The sequence below is a fragment of the Protopterus annectens genome, chromosome 13.part0 (genome assembly GCF_019279795.1).
Source record: "Protopterus annectens isolate FY-2018-M chromosome 13.part0, PAN1.0, whole genome shotgun sequence".
In the NCBI taxonomy this organism is placed as follows: domain Eukaryota; kingdom Metazoa; phylum Chordata; order Ceratodontiformes; family Protopteridae; genus Protopterus; species Protopterus annectens.
Genome location: NC_056747.1, coordinates 752429864 through 752443772, shown reverse-complemented (window position 1 = coordinate 752443772; position 13909 = coordinate 752429864). Strand labels below are relative to the sequence as shown.

The 13909-nt window shown below is 45.9% G+C and overlaps 1 protein-coding gene across 2 annotated transcripts in view; it reads left to right on the top strand.

Moving 5' to 3' along the window:
* Positions 1–13909, top strand: part of NUFIP2 (nuclear FMR1 interacting protein 2) — a 952263-nt gene that overhangs the window by 86133 nt on the left and 852221 nt on the right. The gene's annotated exons all lie outside the window — the stretch shown is intronic.

Genomic DNA, 13909 nt, shown 5'->3' with positions numbered 1-13909 from the left:
CGATGGATGCTTCGGATTATCGCCGGAGGTTACTCCATCCCATTCTCTCACCCCCCCCCCTCAGTCCAAAAAAATCCCGGACCCGCCACCCAGTCAACGGGATACCGCAGCCTCAGAAGTTTCAAAGCTGCTGCAAAAAGGAGTCATCCAACCGGTCCCCGCAGACCAGATCGGATTAGGGACTTACTCAAGATTCTTTTTGGTGCCAAAAAAGACCGTGGACTTTAGGCCCATTTTGGACCTCAGCATCCTAAACCGTTCAGTCAGAAAGTCCAAGTTCCAAATGGTCACGCTACAAACCATTCTCCCATTGCTGGAGAAAGGTGTTTGGATGTGCTCCATAGATCTCAAGGACGCGTATTATCATATCATGGTACATCAAGCGTCCAGGAGACATCTGCGCTTCAGCCTAGGAGGCAGTCATTTTCAGTTCCGTGTGCTGCCCTTTGGTCTCACCACAGCCCCCAGGGTGTTCACCAAGTGCTTGGCAGTAGTGACTGCTCACCTGAGAAGTCTAGGATTCCAGGTGTTTCCGTATCTAGACGACTGGCTCCTAACTGCCACCTCCAAGCATCTACTTCTGCGGAGCCTACAAGCCACTATATCACTGGGCAATTCCCTTGGAATCACCTTCAATTGGCCAAAGTCTGTGTTGCGGCCATCTCAACGAATAAGATTCATAGGGGTAGAGATAGACTCAAACCAAATGCGGGTCTATCTACCTACAGACAGAATTCAAACCATACACAATCAAGTTCGAGCCTTACTTCCCAGGTCCAAAGCCCCAGCCAGAATGGTACTGCAGCTATTGGGATCCATGTCTGCCACGGTTCTTCTAGTCCCCTTGGCAAGGTTGCACATGAGAATCCTCCAGTGGCTTCTTTCAGCTCAGTGGTCCTTTCAGGAACTCCCTCTCAGTCACCTCATATGGATCACGGAATCTTGCAAACGGGACCTTCGCTGGTGGCTAGTGCCCTCCAATCTGGATCAGGGTCGACCCTTTGTTCTTCCTCCTCCGGCCACTTTGACCACGGACGCCTCCCAGATGGGGGGCATTCCCTGGGCAGGTCAGTCCAAGGCAAATGGCACCCGGAAGAGACTCTTCTTCATATCAACATCCTAGAAATGAGGGCAGTACTCCTGTCCCTTCAAGCCCTTCACGATTATCTCCCTCAGGGCGTAATTGCTGTTCACTCAGACAACATGTCAGTTGTCTGGTACCTGAACAAACAGGGAGGGACCAGATCCTATCCTCTTTGCAGAGAAGCCATGAGAGTTTGGAAATGGGCAGTCTCGACCAAACGCTTCCTAGTGGCTACTCACATACCGGGCAAGTCCAATGTCATAGCCGACAGATTGAGCAGAACCATCCTCTCTCCTCACGAATGGTCTCTGAATATGACAGTTGCGAGTCAGATTTTCAGCGAATGGGGAGTTCCGTGTTACGACCTCTTCGCTACTCCTCTGAATGCGAAGTGCAAAGAATTCTTCTCCCTAACCCCGGCTCCGGGGAAGAGCCCCATGGACGCATTAGTCCATCCTTGGCCCACCGGATTGCTTTATGCCTTCCCTCCAGTTCCTCTCCTCCCCAGGGTGATTCAAAAGGCATCTCTCTTGGGGAGCAAAATGATCTTAATTGCTCCTTACTGGCCTCGTCAAGTGTGGTTCCCCTATCTTCGGAAACATGCTCTGGAAGGTCCATGGTTCCTGGACCAGGTCCCAGACCTACTGGTTCATCAGTCGGGACTATTCCACCAGTCCCTACACACCTTAAAATTGACGGCCTGGCTCCTCCTCTTCCGATGATAGTCAGGAGTCATATGTTGGATCCAGATGTTGTGCACTTATCTTCGGCCCATAAGTCTGCTACAAAGAAACTGTATTCTAGCAAATGGAAAAGGTTTGCTATTTTGGGCTCAACTCCGGGGCCTGGACCCTGTTTCTATTCCCGTGGCAGAAGTACTAAAATTTCTGACCTCTCTTTTCAATCAAGGCTCTTCAGTTTCTACCATCAAAGTACAATTGGCAGCAATTTCTAATTTTCACGAGCTTACCACCTCTGTCAAGGCTCATTCTACAAGGGCTGTGGCTACTTCGGTAGCATTTCATTCTAAGCTTGCTATTAGTGACATTTGTGCTGCGGCTACATGGTCTTCCCCGCACACCTTCATTTCCCACTACAAATTAGATGTGGCATCTAGAGGACGAGCTTCATTTGGTTCCACAGTGCTCAGGAGTGTTTTCCAATGAGCCACCCGGGATTTAGGTGCTAGGGACGCTGTCCCATCAGTTCAGAATGTAGGCGAGATAGGATCACATAACATCTTTTAGTTATGTACTCACCATGTTCGAGATCCATCTCGCCTACATTCCTAATAACCCACCCTCCTTCCCCCTTCCTTGGAGATCAGAGGATATCAGAAGGTCCGAATCCTGTTTCATCTTGAAACATGAAACAATGTTATATAAAATGTTGTGCATGTGTGCATGAATGCGGACAAACAAGATCTGGGGGATTAGTGATGGTGCATCCTGGGATAAAGATAGCTCAGCCAATTAGAGGCCTCGCTCTATAGCATAAGCGTGCCGAGTCGGAGCCGAGGGATCGGCTCCGAACCCATCAGTTCAGAATGTAGGCGAGATGGATCCCAAACATCTGAAGTTATGCTGAGTACATAACTAAAAGTTCTGTTACTATGCTAATGTGTAGATGTGAGATGTCATGCTAACAAATAGCATGAACTTTCATGTCCAGGTTTTTTGTGTTTCCTTCTGATTTTATTGAGAAGTTGTGTTGATAGTCATTTGGCTAGTACAATTACTGCTAAATTCTTGCAGATCTGGCAAATAAAACAAATGTTAAAATCTTCTCTTAATCATATCCTGCCAGTAAAGGATTAAAGGAAAATAGAAACAAACTTTCTGGTTGTCCCATTTATAAGGCATTAACAGTCTAAATTTAAAACACCCGGCATTTTGTTAAGCTTAAAGTAAGCATGCCTTTTTATTTAATTTTTTTATTTATGTAACATTTGTTTACCGATAAAGTCCAATTGGTATAGAGTCCATTTTCAGTGAAGTCCCGGGGAGAAAGGCTCCAGATGCATATCTTTGGAGTGGGGTGGAAACCCACACAAATGTGGGGAGTACATACAGACTCCCCGCAGAAGGCACCCCAACCGAGAATCTAACTGGAGAGTGTATTGCTGTGAGGCGACAACTCTTAACTGCTGGACCTCTGCGCCACCCATAGGCTGATGTGTAGATGTGAGATGTCATGCTAACAAATAGCATGACGTTTCTTTTAATAGGCACACACTGGACATAGTTTGGTTAACTTTGAACTACCTCAAAGCAGTATATAGTTTTTTTTTTTTTTTTTTTTGTATATATGATCTGTATGATGTCCTCACTATTTCCTAAAAATGACCTATAAGCTGTAAAATGGATTTTAAACGTACAAAATGTGAGGGTATAATGCATATATGTGCAAGTTGGCTTTGTTTCCTGGGGAGGATAACAAGACACATGCATTCACTGCTGGAAGCTACTTGTGGCCTGCAGTTTCTGCTAGATTCAGGCTAATTTTCTTTCTGCAAAGCAAAAGATGAGCACATCCATCTACTATTAACCTTAGTATCCTGTAGAAACAAGACTCTGTAGGTAGGCACCACAGGATCACCTTATTCAACTGCACTGTCAGGAATGGCCTTAAAACATTTTTCTGTGATGAATACTAGCCATGCCAAGATAAGCTGTATGGCTGGAAAGCAGAGTTGCAACATCTGGCTTCCCAGAATTTCGTACTTTTTCACTTCACTTTGAGCCGAGAATTTTGTAGTGTTATCTTACAAATAGTAAGTTTGTCGTGGTTTATACTGTTCACGTTCAGTTACTCATTAAGTTCCAGGAAGCACCTTTCAAAGGACTTTTCAGTATAGCCACCTCTTCCTGTGTCTAGTGTACGATGTTGCCACCAGCCTAGCCAGTCTTGGCAGTCCAAGGTCATGATTACTGAACAGTGTGTATAGTCTTAGTTTTTATGTTGGCCATAGTAGAAAGCAACCTGTCTGTCCAGAGGACTAATACCAGCAGTTATATTTCACCAGTTTGGTGCAGTTAACCTTGTATACTTTATTCGAATATAAAAGTTTGACCCAGACTGATTTATTAATGTACTTACAATTGTGCAGAATACAGATGTACATACTTGTATAGCAAAATTCAAATAAAAAGTTGTTTAACCACCAGTTGTCTCAAGAAGAATGCAGAGACTATACATTGATGTGCCAGTCACCATATCCTAATTGAAAGATGACTAGAGTTAGCTAATCGTAAATTGTACATTTATTCAGTAGTCGAAGAACACAAACAAAATACGGGAGCCTGAGCTCACTTCATCCAAGAGAGTAGGCTTTCTCTTTTACTTCCATCTGCAGAACAGATCTTTCAGAGTTTGGTCACTGCTGTCCGCCATGCTCCGAATTTATCACCATGCAAAAACAGTAAGATTAACTGATGCATAGTTTGGTAGCGAGGGTCCCATTACTTTGTTAGTCCATGTAGTAGGCGTCCTGGAGTAGTAGGTCAACACTGGTAGAGTCAGCTAGTAATGAATCCTGACATGCCTCCCTTTTCTGCATTTGATGTAATTTTCTTAACTTTTTTCACTTATTTATAAGTCAAAATTTCATTTCTGTGCCCCAAGACTGCCTATACTCTTTTTATGGTAATACTGTTTCTGACAGCGTGTGTGTGTGTGTGTGTGTGTGTGTGTGTGTGTGTGTGTGTGTGTGTGTGTGTGTGTGTGTGTGTGTGTGTGTGTGTAGTAAATATATATAAATGTGTGTGTGTGTATATGTGTATATATATATATATATATATATATATATATATGTATATATATATGTATGTATATATATATATATATATATATATATATATATATATATATATATAAAATGTATGTATATACACAGACGCACACAAATGCAGTTTCATTGTCAGCACTTATGATACATTGCTACTGGAAACTCAATTTGCATGTGCTTTAGTTCTGACTTTTGACTGCATGGCAGCACTTGTTTTCCAGAATGACGGGCAATGTCTGACCTTTTGAAGTACATTGTTATATGTGTCCTGTTGAGCAGTGCTAACATACAAACTGCTGTGAATATGCTCAGTGTTTAGAATTCATTCCAGCAGCAAGTTCATTTAATTCTATAATATTCAGTTAATTATTGATGATAAAATGATCTCTGTTCTAGCTGCAAGATTTCCTGTAATGTGTCTACTTTCTTCCTGGCTGGATTTTACCAGAATTCGGGTAAAAATGCGTCCGTTGATTTGTGTTGTTGCTTTCCCTACATCCAAAAGTGTGCAACTGATGATACAGCCAGTGTCATGATGAAACAAGTTAGAAACTTGATGAATAAAAGATGTTATGTAGTCCTATCTCGCCTACATTCTTCACTTGTGGTTCAGAGCCGAATGTCTGCTCCGACTCGGCTTATTTACTAGCTCGAAAGTCTTTGATTGGCTTGGCTAAGATGGTATCCCACAATACACTGCTCTACATCCCCAGATCTCGTTTGCCACTTGTAGAGCTCGAACGTGGTCTCGACTTGGCTGTAGCTAAGTATTGCAAAAAACATCTTTCTTGTGAAGATTGTTGGCTAATTTTTGGCTAATTGTGTGTATTTAAATGGAGTTTAGTGTTGTTGCGGCATTACTTTTTGTAGGTTGTGAGTGTGTTTGTGTGTGGTATCACTTACTCCCTTGGGCTAGGCCCGTTTAAGTTAGAGGACCTAGTCCTCCTTGTGGTGTTTGTCTGGCTGTCTTTAGGTGCGTCTCTCTTTAAGTTGAAAACCGTTTTATTTAGAGGTTCTCCCCTGTGCCTTGGTTGTGTTTTTACATGTTCACTGGTTTCTGTGTCAGCGGTTTCCCGCCTTTTGTCAGTAGCGGCTGCTACAATTGTTTGCTTGGCATGTCTAAGGAACAAAAAGTGCATAAGCCCTCGGGCTTTAAAAAGTGACAGTGTGCCTATAAAATGTCCATCACAGACGGACATTTGGTCTGTGTTTACTTTCTTGGGGCCATCCACCTTCAGGAGTCGTGCAGTTTCTGCCACGCCTTTAGTCCTCAGGTGCTCCAAGAGAGGAAAAACAAATTGATCCTAAAGGAACTGCTAAAACCGTCATTTGAGGAAGATTTAGGTTCGGCTCCCAGCTCCCAGTCGAAGTCTAAATCCTCCAAATCCAAGAAGAGGTCTCCGGCTCCATCTGTTGTTTCGGAGCCACCTTGTAAAATTACCATTGTCGATCTGCTTCCTGGGCTCCACCAACATCGGGGCCGCAGGAGGTAGCTGTGTCGACTGAGTCTGCGTCCGCTCCGATAATTTTGGATCCGATTCGGAGCCAGTCGCCAAGTTTGAGGCAAGCTTCTCCAGATAGGAGGTCTAGGTCTCCATCCATTTCCTCCAAATCCTCCTGGCTTTCCGATTTGGATGTAGATAGGGTGGTGCAGAAGCTCCTACAGTTGCCAGTGCTGACCAAACTTTTCTCGGCTCCGACCCAGTCGGCTCCGGAGCCAGCTCTGTTAGTTGTACCTGCTATTCCTACTCTGAGCTCATCCTTGTCGTCGGAGCCGGTAAGTTTCGCTCAGAAGGACGTTCCTGCGCCGGCGCCGATCCCCTAGTGGGTTTTATCGGTGCCTGCATCGGCTCCGACCTTGTCGGTTCCGTCCACAGGGTTCGAGACTCTGGACTCTTCGGTCGGGCCCGAGGGGGATGTCTCTGAACACCCTTCGGTTCTGAGCCTCCCCCTTGGTGCCTCGGCTGCGGGGACACTGGTCCCGATCATGGCCTTGGAAGGTGGTCGGTCCTCAGATTCGGGAGGTCCCGCCTTCGAGGCTATGTGGAGCGCGCTGGCTAGGTCAGCTACTTCTCTCGGATCGGTTCTTCCGTCCCCCACAACACCGGTGAGAGCTTCTGGCACCCACCTATCCTTGGATAGCAGAGCGCAGGGGCCTAAGGATACCCCCACGAGTGGTCCCCTTCTTTCTGAGGGGCCCTCAGAGCCTGTGCCTGAGGAACCCCCCCAGAAAGAAATCTTGCAAGAGGAAGCACATAGACTCCCCAGGACGAGTGTCTCACTTCCGATACTGACCTGGAGGAATCTGAGGGGTCCCCTAGGTCTTCCTCTGAGGACGTTTCATTGTCCGATATACTGGAGATTTTGAAACAGAGGAGACTGGCTCTCCAAAACCCCCTCCGAGGAGGAGTCAGTATTCCTTGAGGCTTTTGGTGCTCAGCCCTCCGCCTCCTGGGTGTCTCCACCCTTCGAGCTCCTGGACCTTATTTGTCGGAGGGTGTGGGAGACTCCTGACTCCATGGAGCCTGTTCCTCGACACCCCAACACATTTTTGTCTGCTCCCCAAGGGAAAGAATTTTTGACCAAGGGAGTCCCGATAGATGCTATGGTGGTGGCGGCTGCCACACAAGAGCAAGTTGCTGAGTCTTCCTCTTCGGCCCATCCTCCTAACAAGGAGTCTAGGACTATGGGTCGGTACGGGAAGCGTACACTGTCTTCAGTGACCTTTACCTTGCGGTCGCTGAATTATTTGTCTCATTTCACACAGCTCCAGAGAGATCTCCTTTAGGAGTTAGGAGATGCTCTTAACGGGTAACGTGCCTGAGGTGGTGACTCAGACTGTCAATGCTCAGCTCTCTACCCTCAAATCCATTGCTAACTCATCCATGCGACTGATTTCGTACGCGGCCTAGGGAGCTAGTAGGGCGGCTAGTTCAGGGGTGGCCCTCAGGAGGCAAGCCTGGCTACGCCTGTGTAACTTTGCGGAGGCCTTTAAGTCTTCCTTTACTGATGCCCCCTTCGATGGTTCCTCCTTGTTTGGGACCAAAGTGAAAGACACACTCACCAGGTGCGAGCAAGAGGGAAAGACCTTGTCTGTCTTGGGAGTCCATTTTTCCCTCCCATAGAGTCCTTATCCCAAGGCTCAGCGAGGGGGAAAGATGTGGTTCAAAAAATCTCAAAGGTATTTTCCTATTGCACAGGGTGAGACCCCCCCCCCAAAGCAGGGAAGGGGGGTCGTATTCAGGGAGACGTCTCCCCAGAGGCAGAGGCGGCCCCGGCAATTCTGGGGACCGTGACTCCTTTCGCGGTTCCCCATACTCTCATTCCTGAGGATGTGCCCGGCTGTGCTTCTCCGGAGCCAGCCGGGGGTTGAATTTCCTGGTATCCGGAAGCCTGGGTCAACATCACGCAGGACAGATGGGTATTAGGGATAATCGCCGGAGGTTACACCATCCCATTTCACTCCACACCCCCCCTCCCTCGTCAAAAGGATCCCAGACGTTCCACCCATTCAGAGGGGTCATGCAGCAACTGAGGTTTCTCAGCTGCTAGAAAAAGGAGTCATCCAACCAGTCCTCCCAGACCAGATCGGATTAGGGACTTACTCGAGATTCTTTTTGGTGCCGAAAAGAACGGGGGACCTGAGACCCATTTTGGATCTCAGCCGACTCGATCATTACGTACACAAGTCCAAATTCTGGATGGTCACGCTACAATCGATTCTCCCATTATTGGGAAAGGAAGTATGGATGTGCTCCATCGACCTGAAGGATGCTTACCACCACATCAAAATGGACAGAGCATCCAGATGTCATCTATGCTTCCGGCTGGGAGCCAGGCACTTCCAGTTTCGAGCCCTGCCCTTTGGTCTCACCATAGCCCCCAGGGTGTTCACCAAGTGCATGGCAGTGGTGACGGCTCACTTGAAACGTCAAGGATTCCAGGTGTTTCTTTACCTGGACGACTGGCTCCTATCCGCCCCCACCAAGTATCTACTTCTTCAAAAGAGAGATACTGCTATTCATCTTTGTCACCAGTTAGGCATCACAATAAACTGGAAAAAATCTGTTTTGCTACCCTCACAGCGTGTCTCATTTATAGGAGCAGAGCTGGACACTATTCAATTGAGAGCATTTCTACCTATGGAGAGGATCACAGGGTTGCAACAACAGGTTCGGATGATGATGTCTCTGACACGTGTGAGGGCAAGACTAGTTCTTCAGTTACTGGGGACAGTGGCGTCCACTATCATGATGGTCCCGTTAGCGAGGTTACATATGAGGATCCTACAATGGCTCCTATTTGCCCAATGGTCCTTCCAAAGACTACCGCTATCCCATCCTATCTTAATCACAGGCAAATGCAAGCAGGACCTCAGTTGTTGGCTATGCACCAACAACTTAGACGTAGGGAAACCCTTTGTTCCACCCAACCCGGTAGCCACAGTGACCATGGACGCTTTCCGGATAGGGTGGGGGGGGCATTATCTCTGCAGGATGGTCCAAGGCATGTGGCAGGAGCACGAGATAGACTTGCACATAAATGTCCTGGAGATGAGGGCAGTGTTCCTAGCGTTGCAGGCACTTCAGGATGTCCTCCCTCTAGGGAGTATTGCGATACACTCAGACAACATGTCAGTAGTGTGGTATCTCAACAAACAAGGAGGAACCAGATCGTACCCACTATGCAGGGAGGCCATGAGAGTGTGGAATTGGGCGATTGCTTCCCAACGGGCCTTGGTGGTAACGCACATCCCGGGGAAAACCAATGTGATTGCAGACAGGCTAAGCAGGGCAATCCTCATGCCTTACGAGTGGTCCCTGAACCGCCGGGTGGTGGACAGTATATTCAGCAAATGGGGTCAGCCTTGCTGCGATCTGTTTGCCAGCCCCCTCAATGCGAAATGCAGCAACTACTTCTCGCTGATCCCCCAACTGGGGGAATCTCCAAGGGACGCTCTTGCGCACAGTTGGCCCTCGGGTCTGCTGTATGCTTTCCGGCAGTTTCCCCTTATCTTGAGGGTGATTCAGAAAGCGCAATCCTTGGGAAGTAGATTGATTCTGATCGCGCCACACTGCCCTCGACAAGTATGGTTTTCCTTCCTTCAACCTTACATCGTGGATGCTCCTTGGACTCTGGACCCTCGTCCAGACTTGCTGACACATATGTCGGGACAGCTCCACTCCTCCCTGGAGACCCTCCGGCTGACCGCCTGGCTACTCCACTTCCATCCGTAGTCAGGTGTCATGATTTTTCTCCAGACGTGATCCATATTATTTCGTCGTCTCATAAGCCGTCCACTAGGAAGATCTACTCTAGTGAGTGGAAAAGGTTTTCGATATGGGCCCAGTCCAAAGATATTGACCCCTACACAGCCCCCATTGACTCTGTGTTGGAATTTTTGTCTCATTTATTCTACCAAGGGTCTGCCTCAGCCATCATCAAAGTTCAGCTGGCGGCTGTTTCAAATTATCCTGTGGCTTATGAACCTAGCTTAATGGCTGTGTAGAGCATTCCTGAAAGGCACTCTTCTCCTTCGTCCCCCTGTAGCTCAACCGGTTATGTCCTGGGACCTCAATTTTGTTCTGCAGGCCCTCACTCTCCCACCCTTTAAGCTCGCGGCTTCCTGCGATTTAAAATTTCTTACATGGAAATCTGCCTTTCTGATAGCTATCACATCGGCTAGACGAGTATCAGAACTCCAGGCTCTATCAGTCAAGCCCCCATATTTGGTATTCCATGAAGATAGTCTCTCTCTCAGACCAAATCCGTCCTTTTTTCCCCCAGAGTGGCTTCCTTATCTAATATTAATCAGTTCATTGAGCTGCCGGTCTTCTTCCCCAACTTCTCTAATAAGGCAGAGTACCAGTTTCATCTGTTAGATGTTCATAGGCAACTACGCTTTTATCTACACAGGACTAAAGATTGGCGGAAGTCAGACCAGCTCTTCATTTCGTTCTCAGAAAATCGCTTGGGGTCTGCAGTCTCCAAGGTCACCATTTCTAGGTGGATAGCTGGTTGCATCTCTTTTATTTACCAGACAGGGGGAAAGAGCCTGCCTTTTCCAGTCAGAGCACACTCTACCAGAGCAGTTTCCACTTCCACAGCCTTTCAGGCTAGGTTATCGATGGATGATATATGTGCGGCTGCAACATGGGCTTCTCCTCACATTTTTGTTTTCCATTACAAATTGGATGTGGTCTCCAGGGGCAGATCATCTTTTGGCTCCACAGTGCTCAGGAGTATTTTCCATTGAGCCACCCAAGATGTAGGTGCTAGGGACGCTGTCCCACAAGTGAAGAATGTAGGCGAGATAGGACTACATAACATCAGTTAGTTATGTACTCACCATAACGTTAGATGTATGTAGTCCATCTCGCCTCACATTCTTTATTAGCCCCCCACCACCACCACCACCACCACCATCCACCACGCCTGGAGGATTTGGAGGATCTCCTTGTACTTCTGATGCGAGTCCCTTTGGATAATTTGTTGGACCCCGTTGTTACGGGTGTATGTGTGTGTTTGGGCGATGGATACGATACTTCTGTTGGCAGCAAACTAGATCTGGGGATGTGGAGCAGTGTATTGTGGGATATCATCTTAGCCCAGCCAATCAAAGACTTCCGAGCTAGTAAATAGGCCGAGTCGGAGCCGGCATTCGGCTCCGAACCACAAGTGAAGAATGTGAGGCGAGATGGACTACATCCAACATTATGGTGAGTACATAACTAAATGCTTCCTTACATAACTGCTGTTATTGGCCTAGAAATTTGGAATTGTATCCTGTATTATTCGTGATCATAGTCCATTTTTGTGTTTTACATTTGTTCCATGTCTGCTATAAGAATGAGTTAAGAAAAAAATATAAGAACCTGCATTGTTCCCAAGCACTTTTATTGTATTAACTGAACCACATTGTTTCTTGTGTAAGTAGTTTATGCTACACCATCTGTTGAGAGGCCATGAAACTAAACATGCCCATTAAGCAATATTTACAGCCTAGTGAGAGTTTTTTTCCCTTTATTACTGTGTCTATTAGGCATGAGACAATAGATGCAATGGCCTGTTGTCACATGTGAATGACGATTCTTAATATTTTAAAAAAGATTTCTAAGCAGACTCTGTGCAGGTAATTTAAAACAAAACTTAGTTATGTGGTATTTAACCAGAAATGGAGCTTTAAAATGAAAAAAATCTGTCAAAGCTATTTTATTCTGTATAATCCACAGGTCATCTAAAAGGCTGGCATTCTGTTTTGTGTGTGTGTTTTTATAAATGACAGATCAGTGTGTGTAACAAGCTTAATAAAGATCCAGTAGATGAAACATGCATACTACACACACACACACACACACACACACACACACACACACACACACACACACACACACACACACACACACACACACAATCAATTTATAGACTCACCAGCCAACCTGCTAATTTTTGGAATGTTAAAGGAAAGTGGAGAAGTGGGAGTGAAAGGCATGCACACTTGGAGAGAGCATGTAAACGCACACAAGATGGACTGCGACATGATTAATGCTTAGTTCATACCAGAACACACCCTGACGTCATGTACATTACATTAACCTCAGATACTGCAGTGCAGTGTTCCACTTGGCAAGAAAGTGGAGACTGTACTGTACCATCAGCAGAACTGAAGTTCTTTTCCTGTAGAACTTGTTTTCTTGTAGTCATTACATGAGCTGGAAGAATCTAAGTCGCATGCTTTTTCAGTGGAATCGCTTTAATGTCTCATAGTGAGTGACATTGGAGTAAAAGATGTACAAGTGCATAAAGTCTAATCTCAACCAGCTCATTTGTCTGCTAGTCTTCTTGGTAGTCTAGCAACCCCGGGCCGGCAATGCGAACATTGGCACTAGATTGTGATTGTTGAAGTGACGCACCAGACCCGTTGGTTCAAAAATAGGGAAAGAGGGGTTGACGGTGGGGTGGGTGGATGGATGGATTCTAATAGAGAAGGATGCCTTCATTGTTTAGATGTATGTGGGCAACCTGGATTATATGTCAACAAAATTTATCAGAAAAGACTTCCAGCTTTTAAATTGATTTTCAACAAAATCAGTGGCAAAATCTCTAGTGGCTAATCAGTTTTAGTTGGTATGTTCCTACATCCTGCTCGAAGGCAACAGTTCCCTTAGAGCTTCTGTTGTCTTTCAAACATTTTTCTGCATTGCAGCTTTAAACTAGATTTGTGCAGCAGTTACTTAAACTTTACAGAATATGGTCACACTAAAAGCTAGATGTGACAGGCAGGTGTTGGTCTACCCTTAGGGACACTGTGATGAGGAATATGTTGCCATCATGCTGACCACTCAGGACATTTAGTGTGGTACTGTGTCTTCCTTTTACCATAAGTGGACCTCCTTGTACTGCTGGTGAAAGTTATTCACTTACTGTAATGTTAGATCTGGATTTATGTCTCAATCCTGTGTTTCATCCTTACATTCCCCTCCTCTTCGTTTATGTGGTTTAGGGACTTAGGTTTGTTAGTCTGGAGAGGATGGTTTGTCACAGTGCCGTACGAACTAAGTAGAGGGCCCTAGTGACCTGGGAAAGTTTCTGGTGCCGAGATGTCCTAACACCTGCCAGCTTTAGTCTTGATGTTACTGAGAATGGACCTTGTCTTCTATACCTGTTGTTTTTGGTACATTGCTTTCATTTATGTTAAATATACAAGTTTTGTATCCGATGGGAAGCTCTCCATCTTCCATAGTAGGACAGAGTATTTAGCAAGTCCTTCTAGTTAGACATCCCCATGGTATTTTTCCAGAGATTGCACTGGTCCTGAATGAAAGCAGAGGTGGATATGGCATCTAGCTTATTATGCTTTGTGATAATACTGAAGGAAAACCAAGAGAGTACTGCACACATATTTATAAAGGTTCATTGTGTGTGTGTGTGTGTATATGTGTGTGTATATATATATATATATATATATATATATATATATATAATGTGTGTGTGTGTAAATATATATATGTGTGTGTATGTATGTGTGTGTATGTGTG